General features: G+C 37.9%; 1 long non-coding RNA gene and 1 pseudogene across 1 annotated transcript in view; one reads left to right on the forward strand and one right to left on the reverse strand.

Moving 5' to 3' along the window:
* The window catches only part of LOC148126180 (uncharacterized), a 29,353-nt gene extending 10,521 nt beyond the window's left edge, over nucleotides 1-18,832 (forward strand). The window contains exon 3 of the long non-coding RNA XR_015742926.1: nucleotides 17,193-18,832. This is a non-coding gene — a long non-coding RNA (uncharacterized LOC148126180). The remainder of the gene's footprint in view (nucleotides 1-17,192) is intronic.
* Nucleotides 8,881-9,437, reverse strand: LOC113435970 (HAUS augmin-like complex subunit 4; annotated as a pseudogene).
* Nucleotides 18,833-24,772: the final 5,940 nt, after the last annotated feature.

Consider the following 24,772-nt stretch of genomic DNA (forward strand, 5'->3'; position numbering starts at 1 on the left):
GAAATGGAGAATGACATGATTTTTACTGAATTTCATCCCCATTTCTGTTGCTTTATTAGATGAAGATATCAGGTATACTTTTATCAAAGTAATAGATGAAATTATAACAAATTTACAAACTCTGAGGTTTATTTAATTTTTTGTTTCCCTTCTGCTCAGTGAGTGCTAGAGGCAATATACAAGTGAAGCAATGAAAAGCCCTTAGTATACCAACAAGCTTATCTTTAAAACCCTCACAATACAATTTCAATAATATTGGAAAATAGCAAAGAAAAAAACTGAGCTTTTTTGTTAATATCATCGATTTTATATCACCAAATTCAAGAGTGTAATATTGATTTTTGTTATATGTCTGATCATAGCACAATTACTTAAAAACTATCAATAAGTTGTTATTTTAATGTTATTTTACTGAATGAAAGAATGTGTGCAATAAGGCCAGGTAGAGACTGCACAATATTTTGATTTGAATACAGAAACACCAACTGCCTGAATGTTTGAATGGGAAGCATATTAAACATATATTCAAGATAGAATTATTGCTTTTGCATCGTACAAAAATAAAATTAAAAATAAAATGGACAATAATTTGAAATCACGAGCAGTTTAATAAAGAAAAGGCAAGCCAAACATCTTGGGGTTAAGAGGCATGGAATTGGGTTGCTACTGAAAAGGCCCTATCATAATCTCTCTTCTCTAAGAGGTGATATTTATAAGAGGTTGTCTGGTACTGAAAACACATTTTAAGAATGTTCATTAAAAATACTTGTATACAGGCCACATTTCCCTTCTTTTCTATTTATTTTTTATATATGCATCCTTTTTTTCTTCCAGAAGCCAAGGCCAAAGTGTATGTGTTATTTTATGCGGTAACAATCTGTGGATAGATTAGATGAGGGGTCACCAACCTTTCGAATCTCAGGGACCACTAAATTCATAATTTTAAATCCCACAGACCACTAATATGATCTGCCTACTGACCGGCTGGGTGGGCATGGCAAGGTGGTCATGTGACTGGGTGGGCATGACCAACTTGATGTCATTCATGTCAAGGGGCGCCTTGCCGACCTCTACTCCCCTCAGCGCCCAGCCACTTCTCACCTGCCTGCCCGGGCTCCTTAGGGCCTCAACAGGAAGCAGTTGTTGGAGCTAAGCAGCCGCCATGAGAAAGAGTTGGCAAAACAGCTGGCTCACTTCAAATTGGATCTGACCAAGAAGGAGGCTCAGCAGAAGCACCTCACTGAGGACTACAAACATAGGCTTTCCAAGCAGAGGGAAAACCTGTGGGAGTGCAAGGCCAGGTACTGGCGCCTGGAGGCTCAGTGGGCTGAGATAGTCAACCAGTTCCAGGCTGTGATGTAGTCCCACTGGAACAAGGCCCTCAGTGACACTTCTCTCCAGCCTTCGCCCAAAGTCCTGTACCAGGAGGCTGAAGCAGACCCCAAGTCAGAATTTCTGCCCCTCTCCGACCCGCACAAAAAGACCCTGAAGGAGGAGACTGCAGCAACATAAACATTCATTGCTCTTATCCCGCCCAGGGGCTGTAGATTGAGGACCCCTGATTTAGTGCAATATAAAAAATGCAAATAATTTTTTTGCAGACCACCAAAATTTTCTCACAGACCACCAGTGGTCCATGGACTACCAGTTGGTGACCACTGGATTAGACTGAGCCCATTCTCATTAGAAATTTACATCATTTCAAGAATAGCGTGGCAGCCTCGGTCTCCAGAATGGCCAGGCAACCTCCTGGCAACATTATTCCACTGTTTTCCATACCACAAAGGAGGAGAAGGAAGCAGGTGAGAACAGTTTATCATTGAATACATACATGGTTTGTTATTTCTCAGAATCACTTCTTCTGCCATCTTCTGCCTGACTCTGCTGGAAAAGTTAAACTTAGACAAGGAAAATATTGCTATCGGTATTGCTATAAGTCAAGGGTCTTCAAACTTGGCAAGTTTAAGATTTGTGGACCTCAACTCCCAGTATTCCTGAGCTAACATGACTGGAGGAGGAATTCTGGGAGTTGAAGTCCACAAGTCTTAAAGCTGTCAAGTTTGAAGACCCCTGCTATAAGTGATTGAATATATTTGCATTGGGATGCGTTCTATTGTAATGTAAATTCTGTTGGCCAAGAGGATTTAAAATTAAGGGTATTACTGTTCATCACAGCAAGCTCTCAAAATGACTTATTAAAAAGACAAAACCAATTCATCCCCATGTTTCTCAGAGAAGAGGGGGACAAGTCTTTTCTCCAAAGCTCCTGAGGGAAGGACAAGAAGTAACAGATGGAAACTTATCAAAGAAAAATCCAGCTAAGGAGAAATTTCAGCTAGTACAGTTAATTAGTAAAACAGCTTTCCTCCAAAGTTGTGAGTGCTCTATCACTGGCTGTTTTTAAGAAGAGATTGGACAGCCACTTATCCAGAATGGTGTAGAGCAGGGGTCTCCAACCTTGGCATAAGACTTGTGGACTTCAACTCCCAGAGTTCCTCAGCCAGCTTTGCAAAGCTGGCTGAAGAACTCTGGGAGTTGAAGTCCACAAGTCTTAAAGTTGCCAAGGTTGGAGACCCCTGGTGTAGAGACCTCTAAAATCCCTCCCAACTCTGTTATTGTATTATTTTTTAAATAACCAGGAATGGGTCTGCTTTTATGACTGTGTTTCTGGCATGTGAGGTTCAAGACTACAAGTAGCAATTCAGTTAGGTAAGTTTTAGATTCTGGGTTTAACTGCTGAAAGAAAGGTGCTTGGTTTAGAGAGTAATATGTACTAATTGGCTTATTTTAAAAACAGAGAAAGCCAGCTCTGCTGATTATTCTACTGAACACCCTGGATATTTGCCTTAAAAACACTGATCTTCTGGCATCGGTGACTGTAAATAATTTGGCTGGAGTTCCTCTCCTGTCCCTGGTTTGGGAGATAGGCTGTAGCACAATGAAACTATCCACTCCACATCCATCCTAGTTTGTATCCTGATGTCTTCATTTAAGTTGTTTGCCTGAAAGAACAGCTGAAAAAGTTGCAGTGTTGGATCCTGCTCCAGTTGGTATCAGAATTGAATCCTAGTCAAATAAAATGTTTTGGGGGTTACTTGCCCTCTCCAAGTGATAAGTCAGGGTGAAAGATGTGGTCTAGATCTGTGTCCCCACTGTGAACAAAAACTAGAAAAGTGTGAAAGTGTTCAATCCAGAGTAACTTGCTTGAGCTAATCTCAGTGTAGTTTAGTCCCTCGTGTGAATGTATCCCTTGACTATTCACAACATTAAAGGAGGAACAGAAATAAATGATGGAGCTAATAGCTTCTCATTGATTTTTTTTAATGATGAGTGAGTTTATTACACAGAAGAAATGCATTCAGTGCTTCTCTTCTATTAGAGTAAGTAAGAGTAATCATTTATTAATCACTGGTCTCTTCATCTATGAAGGAAGGTATTAAAAGCTGATGTGATTGGAAAACAGAAAGTCCTCTGAATTTTGAACTTGAGGTACAGATTTGATCATATATTCTTCATTTCATCCTCCCTATGCATCTGCTAATTAAGTTCTTAGCTACCATCTTAATTTGACCTGGCTTTACCTTGACTGGAATGCAGCAACTAATTTATACAACCAGCAGAAGGAAGGCATATGTTTTTCCCTTGGATTGTATCACCACAAACTGATTGACTGATGGCATAAACAAGATGCTAGTATCTTAAAAGGGAAGACATGCCTTATTTAATGCTCCTGGATAAAATAAAGTCTTCCTCAAATCAAGCTCCGGACACAAACAAGCAAAATTATAAGGTGATTTCCCATTGTCTGTTCCTGGATGCTTTTCAATGTCCCAATCCAGCCAAAACCTAAATGGAGTCCCCTAAAAGTCTAACTGGAGTCAACCCAGCTTACCTTCCAATATTAGCCTCACTGGCCAGATGCTGCCACTTACTAGCACACTCACTTCCAAAATCCATCCACACACACCCCCCACACACACAAAAAAGCAGTTGGAGAGCTTATAAGCACAGTGGTTGCTGTGGAGAGCAACTGCACATTTGTTTCAGGTAATGGCTCATTTAATCCTAAATATGAATTCTTAAAGCTCTAGCTTTAGAACGAGATGGAAAGATGGAATAGCGAAGTCAAAAAGGGGCTGGAGAATATTCTTTTGTTGAGCTCCCCTTGGTTCCTCTGGGAATCATCCTTTGGCTCCTTGTGAGCAGAATTCCATATGCCTTATTTTCCATCAGTTTGAGAGATAACCTTGGCTGCCCTGCAGGTATCAATGCGTAACTCAGTGCTGGGTTGCCTCCTATTCCTTTAGAATCTGTGGTTTTCTATAGTGGCACAGCTGCGGTTTTATTATTGCTTTGTGATGTTTTAATATTCATTTGAATATTATTGCACATTAGAAACTCTATTATAACTGTTACTAAGGACATGAGCCCCTCCAAGTGTCATTTATTTTATCAGATCACAGCTGCAGCATGACAAAAAGCCTTGGGCCGCCACAGTGGGAAAGCTAAGGGAATCAGCATCTTGAAAAATTGTGGAGAAAAATCTTTAAAGGGAGGGGGGGAAAAAGGTTTTGCAAGCATTTCGGCACAGCTATAAACACCCTTGGGTTTCTTTCCCTGCATCTGACTTGTTCCCTCTTGTTTATTTTTAATTGCCAAAGGGTTTTCCAAATTGGTTAGCAGAAATAAAGAATGCTGATACAATTTTCAAGTGTTTCAAGAATGTCTGCAATATATGATGAAAAGCTCTGCCAAACAAAGAACTTCTTAAAAAGATGTTGGAAATTTGTTTTTCTTTGTTCAGATGTAGTGCAATTATATTTTCATTGTGGTTACAGTTCCAGTTACTCCCTCTTCCTTTCCACTTAGAGAAGAATATTGAGTTGGAAAGAATACAAGGGGAAAGGGTCTAAAATTATGGTGGAATTGGAAGTTCTCCTTATAATGGAAGATTAAAGATTGGCTTTTGTTTCTGGTTAATTGGAAAAAAATAACAACAAAGATGGGACATATAATAGCACCTCATTTTGCAACTGAAGTATATCTGTTTTTGTATGCTGTTGAAAAGCCTTTTCTTCCTCAGGGACAAACCAGAATGAGGCTATTCAGTCAGTTAAAAAAAAAACTGTTTGAATTTTTAAAAACTAAAATAGATATTGGGATGGGGGCAATCTGGATGAGAAACCTGGATGAGGAAGATGGCTCTAGTCCTGATTTCATTCTCTGGAACAATGATTTTGCACCTGCTATTTGTACTGAAAGCACGGAACTTTTAATGTGAATACAAGTTTTCTTTCTTTGCAAACAGCTAGTGTACAAACCTCGATGCAGAGCAGTTCCTCCATCAGTTAACAAGCCAAGATGAGTGTTCTCATGCCTACTATTTTTTTTGAATAATAGCTATATATTTATGAATTGCATTAATGCCACCATATTAAATCCCACTCTTAGTTTTGTTGTTGTTGTTGTTGCAGCATCATAAATAGTAAGGAGTTGCATCAGCCCAACAATCTGTCCCTTGTGAGATTTAGCCAGTTTTGTGCAAATCTCTGTTGTGAAAATTTTGGTTTGTGGTTTTCTACTAATGACAATGCCTATAGCATGTTTCCCATCAGTCTACCGTGAAATGTCTTCTGCAGTCATTTAGACACTCATTTCATTTTCCTAATATTAGAAATGTATAATTTTCTTTTTCCTTGATGGAAGATGAAATTGGGCAACTATGAATTTTTGTATTCCTCCCACTTCTGGGACTGAAGTGTTATGCTCCTTTATGGTGCACTTAATCTCTCATTTTAAAGAAGAGAAATAAATAAACAAATGTTTCATTCTTCAGAGAATCGGGTTAGGTTAGATACTGGGTAGGTATTGTATTTCATCGTTTAAAAGATGTGAAAGGAATTTAATCATGATAATATAATCTCACATTTCAAATATTCAGTATACAAGGGGTATTTTTATAATCTCAAAATTGCCCTAGAATTTGGTAAGGCTCATATTCTAAATAAATGTCACTTTCTCTTCAAGCCAGTGCATGTAATCTCCTCCTAATAAATGAGAAGTGATGAAAATAACTAGTGACATCCTTCCTCTTAGGTAGACCAAGTCCAGAGGGAAAGATGAAGTGAGGAGAAAATCCTGACATGGTAATGATGATTTATTGACCAAAGCTCCCTGGACAAAACATTACACTAATATTGTCCCCATAAGCAAATACTGAAGGGATACTGTACTTGTGAGATGCTTAATTTATAACTGAAGGGAGGTTTGAACTAGGAAATTCCTTGTAGTTCCCAGATTTCTATTTGTTTTCAGCACACAGTGGAGGAACTATTATTATATGCTCGAAACATTAAAGGAAATATGAAGAAGTAGAATACAGTAGATCTTTTACTGCAGGACAGAAATCACTACACAATAGCTGTGATTGCAGGGTCTTGCATTGACACTTCTTATGTCCTCCTGGAGATTCCTCCAAAAGGAAAGAGCCTAAATTCCTTGTGTGGAAAGAGTAACAGCAACACATTCCTCCTGGAAACACTGACAATGAAAAGGGAGTTCCTACTTCAGTGTGGGAGACTTTTTCTTGGATGTGTTCCTTCAGAAGCTTTTCCTTTACACTGAAGTGCTAGCTGAGTCGTGGCTTAGTAGTAGGGAGCATAAGGTACAAAGAGTGTAACAAATCCAAACAGTAGACACTGAAGAGAAAGCAGAACTCTTAGTGAATAAGGATTTGCTTTTGAGCAGGACAATATTAGTGCAATTTTGGGAGGCTAGCAGCTGTATCCCAAACAGATCATTGAATATCCAGCTTTAAAAGTCCTCCCTTTCAGAAAGCTGGCGACTTTCTACTATGAAAGATGTTCAGAATTTTGTTCAATGGGATTCATTAAAATAGGCCACATTTGAGGACTTTTGTTAAGATATTTAGGAGTAGTTCAACACTGAAAAAGCTGCATGAGGTCTTTGTGGGGTCTATCATACAGACCACTTCTTTGATTTAAATGGATGGGTTCTTTTACTGCATGGATTCAAATTATGATCTCTTTAAATTAGAATTCATGGACTAAATGGAATGTATGCATTATCCTTTATAGTAAGAGCACATTTGTACTGTCCATAAGAACTTGTGATGATTTGCAGTTGAGTAAAACTATTTTTTTAGTCGGTAGATGTTGTGAATTGAGCCTTTTACAAATAGTCCTTATTCAGTGACAACAATTGGCAAGTTGGCCATTAAGTGAAACCAGTGCTAAGTAAAACCACAACTGTGCTTATAATCCTAGTTTAGTTTTCCTTGGCTTTACAGACTTGTGAAGATCCTGAATGTGAAGATTGGTTGTAAAATTACTTTTTCATTATAACCGCAAGCAGTCACTAAATGAATTTTGTCTTATTTTGTGGATTTACAGGATTATCTGTGTTGGCTTCATTATACTTTAAGATCCAAGGAGGAGACTAATTTCCAGAACAAAATATTCATCTTTTCCCTCATTACTGGCTTTCTTAATAAGTAACCTTTTTCCTTCTTGGACCCAGTGCTTGACCCATAACATAGTTTCTTCTATTGAAAATTCGATCTATGTCAACAGAAACCTTATTTTAGAGTTTGGGATTCTAGATAGTATTAGCTTCCAGCCAGTCTAAGTAACCCCAGTCAATATTTCCAAAGGTGGGGATAATGGGAGCTGTAGGCCAGCAAATCAGGAGGAGTTTTCCATGTTTCTTCTAGTCACTTGGCTTTACATTTAATTTATAATTCTGTATACGTGGAATTCTTGGAGTTTCCTAAGCTTGGCTGTTTACTTGAAGATGTTTCATTGAAGTTACCTAGTTGCAGTGGTGGGATTCAATTTTTTTTACTACTGGTTCTGTGGACATGGCTTGGTGGGCATGGCAGGGGAAGGATATTGTAAAATCTCCAGTCAGAGGTGGTATTTGCCAGTTCTCTGAACTACTCAAAATTTCCGCTACCGGTTCTCCAGAACTGGTCAGAACCTGCTGAATACCACCTCTGCCTAGTTGGGTAATGAAGCATCTGCGAGCAAACAACCAAGTCCATACAGTACCAAGGGCTCCAACAATTCAACCCCAAACTACAGATATCCCCTTCTGTTGGTATTCTATATATGCCCATCTCATTTTCTTTCCATCTTTCTTTTAAGCAAGACAGCTAAGATTAGCAACTAGTTATATTTGGAATAGTATTTCCTTTATATACTTCAGCTTTTCCCAGTTAGTATACTGCAGTTCTTAGATTTTTCCAGCCATCTGCCATAAGGATTTTTCTGCACCAAGAATTTCAGCACACTCTTTAGCATTTTTGCTATTAATCTACCACCACAGAGAGATGGCTTCTGAATTTATCTTGGTAGGTCTGCAGGCAACAGCTGCACAACCCAAATTTCGAATCATTGTGTTAAATCAACCTTTTCCCCTAGTCTCTTCTCATCAATTTGTCACCTAGATAAGCCCAACCATCCCCAGAAGCAGAGTCCCATTATGCACACTTCTGGCTGCTTCCTTCCACAGATTTTCATCAACTTGCACAGAGATTGTTTTATCCCAAGACATATGCTGTTGTTTTCTTGCCTTTTTCTTACTCTGTAGCATGCAGAAACATTCCCAACTATTTATCATTCTAAAAATGGAGTTGGTTGCATATAGCTCTGTTTCACCTGTTATACAGCTCCGGTGTATATTTTGAAGCCTAAATACTTCCCTTTCTCATTTCCAGGCAGCCAATGAAATAAAATAAAAAATCCAAATGAGGAAAAAAATGCAAGGGAATATCAGAATTAGCATAGCAAGCAGTAGCCATGAACAGGGATCATTTTGCTGTTGAAACAACTCAAACGATGTGTGAGGCGGTGGCTTTGTTCAGGCTTTGTTCAATTCGGTCAGCACCCACCAGCGGTTCTGAAGAATTTCTTGCAACCGCATGTATTCTTTTATTAACTCCTCAAATTCCGGCCCCAGGATCTCGTAATTCAAAAGGATCTTGTGGGAAATGACTAGATCTTGTTCTTCCTGGTTCAAGCCACCTTGCTGTTTGTCCCTGATCACCTGATGCACATTCACTATCTCAGGTGTGTAAGTTTCTGATACGATCTTCAGTCCCTTAAACCATATCTTCAGCAACAATGCATTGCGTTTAATCTCCATATACTGGGTGTTGAGCTAGTCCAGTTTGGACTGGACACAAGGCAAAACTCATGAGCCAATTGTTTTAGGAGGCCTAAACAATGCAACAGGACCTGGGGATAAGCCGCTTTCTGCTGTTCCAAATATCTGATCAGCTTTTCCTGCTGAGCTCTGGTCTCCTTCAGATGCTGGTTCTTGGTGGCTAGGCTTTCCACTAAGGCACCAAGCAAAATCATCTGGACTGTGGCTCCAACGTTATCTCTCTCAGGATAAAAGTAACTGAGCACGTCCAAACATTAGAAATCAATGTTTGGAATCAATACTTGATATTGGAATCAATATTTGATATTAGAATCAATATCAAACCATTCTGATACTGGGCTTCAAGGAACCTCTGGTCCCAGTATATTTCCCCATCGTTTGAGATGCTGCAGGTTTCAGGATGAGCCTCCCATTTCAGCTTTAACTGATTTTGTAATATGCCATGGCAGAGAAAGGAAGAAGGAAATGTTTATTATTATTATTCCCTTTTTTGCCTGCCACTAGTGAAAGAAAAAGGTCTCACATAGGAAAAGTTTTTGCCTGACAGCAGATAAATTTGCATAGGCAGGTTCTACAAACTTTTACTAATCAACAATTCAGTTACATGAATATTAATCAACAACTCTGTTACATCAATATTGCACAGCTGTGTAATGTCGAATGCATTAAAAGATCTCTTCCTTATGATGCACAAACTTACTGGTTGGGAAAAATTTTGAGCAAAAAAATGAACTATCTGAATTTCAGTAAGAAGCTAATAATCCAGCTGTCACTAAACACCACAGCCATGGCATCTTGTGTGGCTGGAGAGAAATTGCACCGTTTGTTCCATATGGCTATGCCACATTGTCACCAGTTTCTTACCTTGAGCAGCTGTATGACAGTCTTTTGTGAATTGCATTAGCTAGTGACCTGACCTATGATTGATTTTATTTATTCTATGGCTAGCATAAATTGTTTTATGATACACATGAGGGCTACAGTAAGGTACAAGTCTAATTTATTGTGTAGTTCCCCCTTGATTAATTTCCAGAGAGCTATACCTCAAGTGATTAAAGAAAGTCTTCCCAGAAAATTGCCAGGATGTGTAAATACCTATATGCCTCACTGACTCCAAACATTAAAAAAAAAATCTGTTTTAATAATCAATTCAAAGGCTTAACAGAAGAATTATCAGAATCCTGGAACATTTTCATCTGCAATGTGTGGATGCCACCCGAGTATCCACCATAGTATGTTTTTATTTGCATGCTGATGCTTGATGCTTATTTGTCCCTCATAACATCAAAGGAAACACAGATAAGGATCTCTTTTGGTTTTTTTTTTAATAACAAATATTAGTTTTGTTCTGCTCCATATGGAGCATAGATTCAAAGCCATAGAACCTTTCGTAACTGTGGTTGAATGTGAGATCCACTGGATTTTCTTGTTCTGTCCTTACAGTTCTCTCTAGCTTTATTCAATCTTCTCATGGTCTCCAAAGCTGGTCTTCTTATTCCTTTCTTTGTTGGTCTGTTCACCCAATGGTCAAGCAGGGGGCTTCATGTTGCTCAACCATTCTCCCAAATCAAGAACAAAAATAGAAGAGGTTAATATTTTTGATCCAAATATATGGGTATAAAGTAACTCTTCGCAATTATGTCATACCCAGTAGGACTGAGAAGATTAATACAAAATAAGCCTTCTCTCCCTGCTGCTAATACAGACAAAAAGGGTATCCTCCCACAGTTTATCCTTCTCCAGGTCCTGAATCCTCATTTTTACTTTTTGTCCTCACCCACTATAGAAGAGTAGAGAGTCCCAGCGGACTAGAGGTTGATATGGTTTCCTTGATTCTCTCTGTGGTTGAACTAACCTTTTTTGAACATTGGTAGTTCCATAGTTGATTAGGTGATTAGCAATCGTGCACCACTGGGCGAATGGGTTCTCAATCAATTGGGTTGTTTTCATATTTGTTCTACAGGTAACTAACCCCTATTTCTAGGGCTAGATCTTCTTCTAATAGAGGTTCCATTATTCTATTATGGAACAACTTGGGAAAAAGAGTCTAGGAAAAGGCCCTCTGAATCCAAAACATGGTTTCATGTGTGGCATGCCATCTGTTAACAGCAATTCGTCCATCCTGCTCTCCCTTATTTTTTGGGGGGGAACTGTATCCATACTAACCACATTAACCCTAGCAATTTTTGAAGATGCCAGTTGTGGGATTCAGCCAGTATGTTTACAGAAGCTCGAGAAGGTGCTGTTAAATGATTTTGTAGTAGGATTTTGTAATATGAAATTTTTGTAGCTTTGGGGCCAAAACAACTGAACTGCTACTTGGTTTCTCCAACATTATTGCAAGATATCTGGGAGTTTGTCATATAAAATGTTGTTCTTGAGGGTATTTAAACAAGCCTCATGTTTTTGATTCTCTTAAGTGCATAACTAAGAGCTGGGAGATTAGAAGATAGCCTGAGTTTATAGTATTTTTCAAAATACCCACAAATAATCCCAAAGGGCAGTCTCTTGGGTTTAGAACAGATAATTATGATATCTCATGCTTTATTTCTTCTTCTTTCTCTCCTTGAAACCTATACATTTTGCCTGAAGGCCCTACTTTTTTCATTTCCATTGTAACCTTTGTTCAGTTTATTTGACAAATACCAACTTCTTAGTCTTTATCCTTAAATGTATGTCAGAGCTTTTAGAAGCAATATGCTAGTTCCATACGCTAAATCAATATATTCCCCAAGCTGGGTTCCACCACCCCTTTTGGGATGTCCACGTTTTGTTAAAAAAATAAATTTTGGGATGTCCACGTTTTGTTAAAAAAATAAAGTCTGAAACTTGAAATTTGCACAGTTATTCCCCTATAGACAAAATTCATCCTCATGTTTTGAAGTACAAGGCAGATATCTACAGGGAACGTATCACACCTCTTGAAAAGGTCATTTATTTTCCATTCCATCATCCCATCCGTACAAAGGCACTTAGAGCGAGATCATATACTGCATACTGCTGCATGAAAGTGCATAGACAACAGACAATCAAGACTATTAAAAAGGAAATCAATCATGCTCAAAAACTGATAAAGTTATTAAAAATAACACACATATGGACTTCTTTATTAATCCAATAGGACATTGGTGGAAGGAGCTTTCTTTAAATCAGTCTTGACTCTTGTATGGCCCTACAGTTTTCTTATCAAGATTTATGGAAGTGGTTTGCAGTTGCCTTCTTTCTAGGACTGAGGGAGGGTGACCAACCATCAATTGGCTTCATGCCTAAGGTAGAACTAAAGCCTCATGCCTTTAAGCACCAGATTGGCTCTCACACTCTTTTTTAAAAGATATAATAATTTTAGATAATTGATGTTAAGAAACATTAATGGAGTTTAGTGACTGTAAATTACGTTGTGGCCTGCACAGATTATTATTGAATGAAAAGCCAAATTTCAGTTAGTGGTTTAGCAAAAGTAAAGTTCTATTATTTTTCCCATCCAAGTTCACAGATACCTCACCTCCAAAATTATCCATTGGCCTTCCAGGACTTCCAGCTTAAACACCGCTGTTCTTGAGTATGACAAATAGAAAAATATATATACAGGTAATCCTTGACTTACAACCATATGTTTTAGTGACCATTCAAAGTGACAATGGCACTGAAAAAAACTTATACTGGTTGTCACACTTAATGACCATTGTAGCATTGGTCACTTGATCAAAATTTGGGTACTTGCAACTGGCATGTATTTATGCAGTTAAACTGTCTCGGGGTCATGCAATTACTATTTGTAACTTTCTCAGCTGGCTTCTGACAAGCCAAGTCAATGGGTGAAGCCAGATTCCTTTAAGAACTGCAGTGATACCATTAAGAACTGCAGTGATTCACTTAACAACTGTGGCAAAAAAGGTCATAAAACAGGGGGCCACTCACTTAACAACTGCCTTGCTTAGCAATGGACTCAATTGTGATTATAAGTTGAGGACTATTGATATTCATAAATATATATGACAGTGGTGGCTAACCTTTTTAGGCTCCGGTGCCAAAAATTGTGCATGTGCTTGCATGCTCGCACTCGAGTGCCAGCACCCAGAAGGTAATGCGCGCCCCCACACACCCGCTACACATGCATGTGTAATCTCCACCCGCCCATCCCTGCTGCCCCCTTACCTGCACTGCACCTCACAACTGATTTTTGGCCGGTTTGAGGTCTTTTTTGGCCTCCCAAAGGCCTGAGGAAGGCTTCTGCAGGCTTCTGCCCATTTCATCACTTTTGGTATTTTTGGAAAAACAGGAAGTGATGAAATGGGGTTAGTTTTCAGCCTGCAGAAGCCTTCCTCAAGCCTTTGGGAGGCCAAAAAAGGCCTCAAACCAGCCGAAAATCAGCTGTGAGGCATGCACATGCCCAGTGAAGTAAGCTTGCCTGCAGCTCACGGTGCCAGCACAAATGGCTCTGCGTGCCACCTGTGGCATGCCATAGGTTGGCCATCACAGGTATATGAAATAGTTCCTTTCCATATATTTTTCCAAACTTGTGGCTATGGCAGTAGGAAGGAGCAGAATAGAACCTGAAATAAATCAGTGTATCTGTGGACACAGTATATCTCTAGCTACCAAAAGAAATAACATATATCAACTTTATAGATCTCTCATTATTCTTATAACGAACTGATTCAATTTATAAAAGCATTTTTTAAAATAAACTAATGACCCACAGTGTCCATTATTATGAGACACGATGCCTAAAATATATCTAAGAATTAGAAAGTTGAGAATTGTACGGAAAAGCAATATTCAGTTTAAAGTATTGCTAATCCTAGCAATTTTGATACAGAAAATACATTTGGTTCTGCTGAGCTGGGATTACAATAAACAAGTCACCCATGCAGTGAATAATAATAATGAAAAGATATACAGATCAAATTAATTAATTAAACACAATTAAAAAAGAAATTACCTAATATAATCAGCAATTTAAAACCACAGAAATAACATAAGGAGAACATTAAACAGTTTAAAAGGCTATCCTTCCTGATTTGCATAATTTAAGCAAACATATTATATTTTAGCATTTGGACATTCGGGATTTGCTGAAGCTGAATTGTAATACCTACAGAATAGATTTGTTTGCAAAGCAGTCCATCTGTTGTCTTTAGAAGCAGCTAGAGAAAAAAGGACCCCTTATTTTACCCTCCTCTTAAAAGCACTTGAAAGAAAATATCCATCCTGAATATGTATGGATGCTTCCAAATCAAGGGTGGCCAATTGCTCTATTCTGTTTAATGATAAGATTATGGGCTGGCTCGGACAACCTTATTGTATTTATTTTTCTATCCACACAAATTCACTTTATAATCAGCCTAATACTCTGTAGGAACAAATATGATCAATATCATTTATACGAAACATAAAAGAAATGGGACATAAAAGAAATGGAATAAATTTTTATCAATGGTTATATAGTAGAAGACAAGTTCAAAATATTAGTAGTTATGATTAGATTATTTAGTAATTAATAATTTAAATGAGATTATAAATGATGAAGTAGAATATGTATATATGTATGTATGTATGTATGTATAACAAGGATAAGTTGGAGGTATTGTGTTGTATTCTCATAATTAAAATTAAAAATAATTTTAAAAAAAGAAAGAAATGGGACATTATGGACTAAACTTTGATTTAGCAGGTCACCATGGACCAGAAAAATTGAGGTGGGGTGTAAGAAAGGGATTTGGCCCAGAGACTGTCTCCCATTGTTAATAGCATCCATTGCAATCATAGAAACTAATTTTCTGGCGATGTGAAAAAACAACAACAACCCTGTGTGAAATATCCTTTTCTGTTTCTATAGTCACTGAGAGCCTGTGTGTCAAATTATATCTTTTCTAATTCTTAATGGGACATCCTGGAGTGTTTCTTAGAGTCTGCATTGCACCCACTTGGAAAATAAGTACGGATAGTACTGTCTACATAGGATCAAACTTTTATGGCAAATCTGTAGTGTTTCCATGGAAATCACAATTGTTGCAATCTTTTTCCTTTGCACTTTATACTCTGACATTCTGTGGTAAAAGTGGTGATTATGAAGACACACAGAAAAATCAGAAAAGAAAAGTTTCTCTTACATTAAAGGAATGGAGGGAGAGAGAGGGGGGAGGGAAGGAGAGAGAGGGAGAGGGGGTGGGAGAGAGAGAAGACAAGACTATCCTTCCGCTATTATGAAATCTGATTTTCATTAGCTGCCTGTTTTATGCTGCTTGGTACTTGATTCCTCTAGTAGCTCTCTTACTAGATTACTTATCATCTGCAGCCTCATTATGAGGGCCTGACCTTTGCAGAGAAAACAGAGGAGACTGAATGGCAAATTAGATGGCACATTAAATGCAGGCAGACATTCATCATGTCCAATTTTTGTTATTAGAATATTTGCTTTAGGGGAAATATGATCAGAAATGGGACCACAGTCTCCACAATGAAAGCGGGGGATTAAGGCTCTCTATGGCTCTGGTGAAAATCACAAACCAGCTCTGTTTCAAATAGAAAGTAGAGTGGTGATCAGTGGTGGGATTTAAATTTTTTTTACTACTGGTTCTGTGAGCGTGGCTTGGTGGGCGTGGCAGGCGAAGGATACTGTAAAATCTCCAGTCAGAGGTGGAATTTGCTGGTTCTCTGAACTACTCAAAATTTCCATTACCGGTTCTCCAGAACTGGTCAGAACCTGCTGAATACCACCACTGGTGGTGATGTTATCAGAGGATCAAATTCAGATAATGATGATGTATCATCATATATATCTTGACTACATACTATGTTTACTAAAGAAAAAAAATCAGGATAAGATAATGTTAATTGATTACATATATTTAACTAATAATGAAATATGGGTTTGAAAGTGGTTAATGTATGCATATGATTCATTTTTTCATCGTAGTGATTTAGAGCTATATACAGTAGGTACAAACACTGTAAAACACAAACATATTACAGTGTTATTTGATCTGGTGCATCTCATTCACACAAGGTTTCTCTTGATGTTGTACCCAACAGTTTACAAAACATGCCTCTAGGAACTAATTCAATTCATCCAACAGCTGTTTTGAATATGCTTCATTGTTGATAAAAATCCTAGGGAATTTTTATTAAAGGATCAGAGCTGGAACTCTTGACTCTTCAAATTACTGAATGCTACAAGGATAAAATATCCAAGTTACAAGCAGACAACAGAGACCTGGATTTATTGATAGAAATAATTTATAAGGAACTACTTCTTTGGATAAAAGAAATGACGCATGTTGCTGTAAACACCAACACCAGAAAACGAATCACGTTAATGTGATGGAAATGAAATTACTGTAGAGATCATGAAAAACTATATTATTATATAATTAAGGAAAACAATGTGTCATAAGGATTCCTTCCTGGAATAAAAACACTAGCAATGTCAAGATCAAACTCACCAGAAGTTGCTTATGGATTTGTTTTTAAAGTGGGATAAATGAGTATTGTAGGCTTTGTTTCCACCCCATCTAGGTAGACTGTGGAATAGCAACTGAACAGTAATACCTGCATATTTTCCAGACAGCCCAAATATAATAATCTGATTTTGAGATCTTTGCAGGAAATTACATCCACAGTCCTACTTAGCTCAGATTCTGGTTGGCTTGGTTTGGAAAAATGAATAGCCATAGCATGACACTCTTTACGGCTTTCTGGTTATAGCTTCATGCCAAATGTTACTGAAGTAGAAGAAGCAGAGCTATACCAGCTCACTTTCTGAGCTATGATATGGTCACTAGATAACTTAGGAAGAACAATAAAAGCTTGGTTTACCACAAGGTTACTTTCAGTGGCTGGTTCTAGCAAGTTAGTGTTATCTTGATTGGAATATAGAAGCTCATCGTGGCCATAGAGTGGGGAATGTGGGGATCTGTAGATCTCTGGATCTTTGCCAAAACTGTATAGCGCTCTCTCTCTCTCTCTCTCTCTCTCTCTCTCTCTCTCTCTCTCTCTCTCTCCAGATGTTTACTAAACTAAAACATCCAGCTACCCCTACCAGGATGGTTATTAGTGAATGAAGCTGGGAACTGTAGTTCAGCAACACTGGAAGAGCGACATATTCCCACCGCTGACAGCCTCCCAATTCTTGTCCTCTATACACAATCTCAATGCTTCAAAATGTCTATGGCATGCAATCATTTCTAGATATGCGACTGAAAAAGCTTATAGAAGAAGGCTTGCCGGGGGATGTATTTAAAAGGCAACAGAGAAGCTGGACGACTTTCTGGCTCGGCACAACGTGCTAAGCACTCCAAATCTTCATACATTTAGAATCAGAGCCTCCGCCAACAGCACAAACTACCAGCAGGAGTGCCTAAAATGGATGCCATTGTCACTTTCCCAATAATGCCATTTCCACAAGAAAAATCACAGCACAGGGGAGGGAAAAAAGAAGTGATTGAAGTCTAGCCTTCATTTATTTGGAATCAAGGGTTTACAAGCTGTTTGGCGTTCTGCCCGGCTGTGCTTCCCTAAGCTCACTCGTTGCTCAAACATTTCACTGGAATTCAGAAGGAAACAGATTTCAAACGCCTGTTAAAAGTGTAATGATGCACAGCTTTGGAAATGATTATTTTAAATCAGTTTGTTTTATGGAATGGTCTCCCTCCATAGTTATACAGTAGGTACCTTCTTTAATACCAGTCTCCTTGCCTTGCCTTTCAATAAAACTAAATAACCCCAACAGTATCCACTAGATGGAAGTATTGTATAAGAGCGGTAACACCAGCGTGCAGCTTTCACGCAAACTAATTTGCCTCCCAAACATATATGTATATAATTAGACACTGTCAGTGTCTTTCTTTTAAAATAAGTTTAACATTCCTAATTGGCTATATCTGATAAACCGAAAAATCATTTTAATTGGGTAAAGTTATGCTGCCAGTTACTGGGGGAGGGGAGGAAAACCTATTTATTTCCACTATTCTAACTGAGTGCATTCTTCCCTTGTTTTATGGTGGTGGTTGTTTCTTTTATTTTAACAACAACAACAAAAAGAGTTAAAGTAGGGTTCAGGTTACTTGTTAAAAATTGATGTTGTTTTCAGTAGAATTGATGAAAATGATTGAGTTTCCCTTGTGCAGATTATGAAAATGTATCATATGGGGAAAATATACATCAACACCATGGAATGAATAGGATTTAAGCAAGAGCTGGGGCATGCATTCATTTTGGCGTGGTTTAGACAGGAAGCATTCCCAATAAACTAGTTTTTTATGGCTGCAATCTTTCCTTTCTGTCTCACTTTCTCTGCCACTCATTCTGCAATTAGACCCATCTCTACTCAGCATCAGCAGCAGACGCAGCCTGTTCAAGAGGCAAATCGGCCTTCGTTCTGCAGCCTTATGAACAACAGAGAGTCTTCTAAGTAGCATTTATTTGTTGCCAATAATTTTTCTCTAAAAAGATTCACAGTAGAACATCCATATGGGAAATTCTTGGCAGCGTGATCATAAGCTAAACATATCATTCCAGAACCTGCTATGAAAACAACTGACCTCCCTTCTGAATGTATCCTATTTGCCAGCATAGAGTTGCTGTTGCTTTAAAAAAAAATACCCTGGTACTATTTCTAATAAATTGAAAATATGTTCTAATTTGGAAAAGCCAGTTGCGTCATTGTGTGTGTATACACCTGCATGCGTGTGCAGCTCTTGATGGAGTGGTACATTTAATACATCTTTCAACAAGTAGCTAATCCTATCGTTACATAGAACAGTTGTACCAAATCCATGTGATGGGGAAGGAAGGAAGGAAGGAAGGAAGGAAGGAAGGAAGGAAGGAAGGAAGGAAGGAAGGAAGGAAGGAAGGAAGGAAAAGGAAGACCATTGTTTCCAGGAAGGTAAGGTGAAAAAAGGAATATCTGCTTCTATAATAGCATAACAAAAAAAGACTTGGAATGTTTCTGTTGCTAGATTTGAAAAAGCAGAGAACAATATTTCCTCTATTTCGTGAGTGCAAGATTTGGCATAAGGCTCGCAGGGGCACGTTTGTCTTTCCAAGCAGACTCATCCATTGGACCAGACTGCCTCAAATGCAGCTCAGCCCCTTCAGCTGCTAAACATTGCCATGAACTCTGAGCTGCATACAGGCAATTGCGTTTAAAACAGCAGAAGCATGCCGCAAAATTCAACCGAGTTCAGGTTAATCTGAATCTTTGCAACTGGAATCTGATAACTACAAGTTCTACCGGTACAAAGACAGATTTGGAGACAAAACCAATGTGCTGTATAGAGCAGCTTGAAAAGCGTAAAATCTGTCATCAGGAAAGTTGACACGTGGGGCTGATTAACCAGTGATAGTGAAACAATATTTATAAGGCACCCGCTGCACAGGAATATCTTGCAGCCTGTGGACGAGCTGGAGGCAAAATTGGGGTGAGGCAAGAGGGTGTAACAGAAGATAGTAAGAAGAATACATGTAAGAAATGCTAAGATGAGGTCAGTCTGTTGCTTGAGGAACCTATTAAGAGGATCTAACAGAGAAATCCTGCTTGTTGTCACCTCAGACCTAAAACCCATGACTCTGAACAACATCAATTCTGGGGAAGGCTGGCATAAAGGATCACAGTCTTGAAATTTTTATTATTTGGAAAACACTCAATATACTTCCTTTTGCTTCTATAGACCTATCAAGACAGATGTATTCTGCTAATTAAAGCAGCAGACTTCACATCAATGAACAGCCTATTTCTATAGCACTACTGACTGTCCTAAAAATATTATCCAACAGGATTTTACCTTTAATTGGCAGATAGTAGTTAACGGACATTTCTGGTCCCCACCCAATTAATTGCTATCACTTCTTATAAAATTTCATCCAGGCTGCTAAATTCACAATCCAGGCGATGGAACTGCTAAAAAGATTTGATTTTCATACTGCATGGAATTTCATTATTCAGTATGGTGGAAAATGAATTTATTTTTATTTATGAAACAAATTTCTATAGCCACCCACCCTACTGAAAGTAGCTTGGGCACAACAATAAATTTTAAAAAATACATAAAAACTGTATATAAATATAAAAATGTCAATATAAAAGTAGCATTTTCTATACTTCCCCCCCTCCACAAACAAACACAACAAAGAAGAGGAAAACTGTGGTAAACTTTTTATGGATACAATATGACACACTTGCATTATTTTCATTATAAAGTGACTAAAATAAATACGTATATATATGATTTTCTAGAGCAGCTGGCAACTTCTCAGTTATATTTCATGAGATGATAATCATCCAATGAGGTTTTATTTTTATTTATTTTTTTGCTGGGGAAACCAGGGCCACCAGAGAGGGGGGGAAAATGTGTAATGGGGAAGAGATGAGAGAATTATCTTTTTTTGTTCTATTGTCAAAATAAAAGTATAAAGAAATTGTAAATCATCCTCAGAATGAGGTAGAAAAACAAACACATCTTTTTCAGGAGAAGAAAACTTCTAGGAGAGTGAAACTGCAGTTTTGCTGGAGTATTAAATTTCAATGTCAGATCATCATGTGATGTACCCAACATACTGCTGATAAATGTTAGAAGTGTTTATAAAATTCAACAAGGGTTTATTTGGTGTCTTTGAATAACAGATAAGTCTGCTGGTCTAGAACAGTTTAAAAAAGATACTATCACAACAGAGGTGGTATTCAGCAGGTCCTGACCAGCTCTAGAGAACTGGTAGTGAAAATTTTGAGTAGTTCAGAGAACCAGCCAATACCACCTCTGACTGGGCCCGCCCCCATCTATTCTCTGCCTCCCAAGTCCCAGCTGATTGGCTGGGTCTTCTTTGTTGCCCTGCTCAGGACAACGGAGCTGGAAAGCAGATCAGTGGGGTGGGGAGGGAATGGGGATTTTGTAGTAACCCTGCCATGCCCACCAAGCCACGTCCACCAAGCCACGCCCACAGGACTGTAGTAAAAATTTTTGATATGTGTCACAATATGTGCCAAAGATTATTAGAAAGTATATGGATCGTAGTATTGTTATGTCTTTGTTCTAGAGCTTTAGAAAAGTTATCCAACAGCCTTTTTGTTCAAGTCCATGAGAAAAGAAAGTCCTATTGAGGATGGGCAGAGAATGAAAACATATTTATTTATTTATCACACCTTCCACAAAACAGGTGCTCAGACCGACTAACAATAACAAACCACAGATAATTTTCACAGCATTAAAGAAACAGAGAAGCACAGCATAAATAAAAATGGAAAAATCAAGTGTGACAGTTAGAAAGTGAAATAAAAGCAGCAACATTTGTAGTTATTTTAAATCATATTTGCATTTATCTTCATCACAATGCTCTCAGAAACATGGATGCCCATATTTGTAGCTCCAGGTTGAAATGAGGGGTCCTTGGTGCTCTGTGAGCTTGTTTGTCTTCTTGAAGACGTGCTATTACCCAAACGGTAATATAATCAGTATCTGAATAACATGCAGATACTAATTATGGTTTTCTGGGTAGGATATATCAGAGACAGTGTAGTCCTGGAAAATACAGTTTCTAGCATCAACATTGGTATTATTGCTAATAATAGGAATCCTTGAAGATCCACAGGTCATTGTAACACCTACAAAACTGGATATTAGAAGCAGGTTTTCCTAGGGAACCTAGAATCAAATTGATATGAGTTTTAAAGGTCATACTGTTGTTTATTGAACTGGGTTTGACAAAAGGAAGTATAACAAGTGATTATTTTGAATATAGGTAAGTGATGTTCCCAATAAACTTACATTCTCCTTCTATAACTGGGATTTTTGAACTGGTCTTCAAAACATTACAATTCAGCATAATTAATATTCTAGTCAATGAAGTCAGTGAGAAATAGTACATTTAGCTTTCAGATACTTTCTTCAGCTCAAGGAAACCAAAGATAATATTGGTGCCAAGCTTTATGTGGGAGGGTTAATGGCTTTATGCTATTCACATTTTAAGTGTCCAGGATGAATTCATCAATAGAAATTTTAAATGATGGCTGTCTCTAAAACAGCACAAATCTCTAGTTCATTGGCGCTGACAATTTAAGGGGATTTAAAGAGAAACAAAAATGCATTACAGTTAAATACAAATCATCTGCCTGACAATTAGACACCTTGTTTGTGTTGCCCTAAATAGTAAAACTTTTGCCTTAATGCTGGTGTGGTGACAAGTTTATTTTTGCACCTGCAGATTTTGTTTTTGTTTTGAAAGGCCAGACTGTGTCAGAGAAGAGGTCTATAATTGCTAATAATTCTGTTGAATGAGCACTTTGGGCAGCCAGTCTACTAATTGGTACATTTCATTCATCACTTTTTTTCAATGGGTAAACCTGGGCAATGCATTTCTATCCATGGCTAACATTCTCAAGGGCTAAAATGTAGGAAATCTATTCAGTTCCTAAAACAGTCTTTCAGTGGAAAAGCAGATCAAAAAAAATGATTGCTGCTGCCAGTACCATGGGGTGGGTGGGGGTGGAATAACAATATAAATACATTTAAATGAACAGATACTTTTCCTGGCTTCTTTCAAATTTGTAATGCTACAGAAATTCTAAATTTAATTATACTATATAAATAGCATTGCATTGAAATAACATAATGTAACAACATTTATAATAACATAATAAAAGAAAAAAAATTCATAGCATGTAACATCATAAAATATATATGTCAGGCAGCCCTCCAAATCTTTTAATTCCAGTGCTTCTTTTGTTAGCTTCATCCATTCACTTACACCTCTCTAAAGCAGCAACCCACCAGACTGGATAACGAGTCTGCATGGTTGTCATACAATCCTAACAAATGGACATAATAATGATGATAGATTAATTTTCAGGGCTGACATAATTCTGTGTCTCAGCTGACATCCTGCAATAATACTTGGTGTGTGTGTGTGTGTGTGTGTGTGTGTGTGTAATACTTTGGAAACAGTGGGGAAATATTTTTGAGGGAAGTGTGAGGAAGCACAGAAACAGGACTGCTTACTTTAAAGTAGCTGTGTCTTTTTGGGGGCTGGGGTGGGAGGATTATGTGGCTGCCTGCTGTGGCAAGAGCCACGTAATCCTGAAAAAGACACAGCTGCCTTAAAAAGTTGCAGGCAAAGAATAGCTTTGTGCACTGCTAATTCTAAATGACCTTTTCTGAAACAGGTCCAATGTGGACATTTTGGAATAATCTGTAATTGTTCTTCAGTTTACAAACTTAGAAAATCACAGTAAGGAAGAATTTTACAAACTCTTTTTGCTCATGTATTCTGTTGTCATGTAGGTAGATAAACCATATTCCCCAGTTGCTTAGATTTCCGTTCCTTTCTGTTTTGTTTTTAATAAGGGGATAATAAATTATCACATCAGTTAACAAAAATTTAATCCAGACATCTTTAATCAATCATCATTTAGGACTGTTCATCTATTGACTAAAAACCCAGAAATATGGGACAGACTTTCCTTACAAAAAGAAGAGAAGGATGACTACACAATTTGCTTTATATCTCTATTTCTAAAATCTACTTCTACTTTTTATTTGTTAATGACAGCTGAGTCTAGGAAACTATGGCTCCGCTGGGAAGAGGAGCAAGCGTCTTCTCCAACTCCTATATATACTTTCATGGCAGGAAATTCAAAGTGGCACAAGGACATCTCATATCGAAAGTCCAATCTCTTAGGTAAAATCTATGCAATATGATAATGCAGCCATACTAAATATTCAGTTCTAATAGGTAACCTTTGAAATAAATTGGAATATTCTTTTTTTCCTTCTTTACCTCGCACCAAGAAAGCATAAACAATAATCATATAAAGGTCACTTGCACAATGAATTCTTAGCTGGCCTGGTAAAAGACCTCCCCCCCCCACACACACTTGGGATGGAGAAATGTTGTCTATTATTTCATGCTCCCAGCCTCTTTCGATTTTGTAGCAATTTCATTCCACACCTTTTCAGATTTCTAATCTATTAATTCCTCAACTATCTGATCTCAACAATTCTATATTAAGACTGTGTAAATTTTCCAAATGGGTTCCCCCAAAAGCCAAGCACCTCTGCTATTCTTAAAGGAAACCAACCTTGTCATCCTTTTGTGCAAGCCTTAAACAGAAAGACATTCTGCCCCCCAGATATTGAGCCATTGATGTGATATTAAAGTGCCTGTATATATTTTTTTCCAGTTGTGCTAGGAAGGCTAAAGAGTTTGATTGCTTTAATAAACAGCAGAGAGGCTGTGGTGCTCATGCTGGCATAAAGTTCAAAGCCCTGTAATTCATCTCCAAGAAATTTGTGGATTGGGCTCCAGTTGGATTCAGCTGGCTCAGTTGGGATCATTAATTAGGGCAGATAGATAATAGATGGATAAAACTAATAGATGGATGGATAGATATATGATAGATAGATTTGTTTATCTTCTTGCAATGATGGAAAAGGGAGATGACCAAGTGAGATCATTGCCAAAGCTTTGAATTATGTCTGAAATGTGTTGGTAATAGAATACGTATTCAAGGGTACTTTTCTCCAAATTAATGAGAAAAAATACTTATTACTCAAGGAGCAAAACAAAAAAATAGACAACTCTCATTAACAGTGTG

This window comes from Pseudonaja textilis, chromosome 3 (genome assembly GCF_049901715.1).
Source record: "Pseudonaja textilis isolate UNSWEBS1 chromosome 3, rPseTex1.2, whole genome shotgun sequence".
NCBI lineage: Eukaryota > Metazoa > Chordata > Lepidosauria > Squamata > Elapidae > Pseudonaja > Pseudonaja textilis.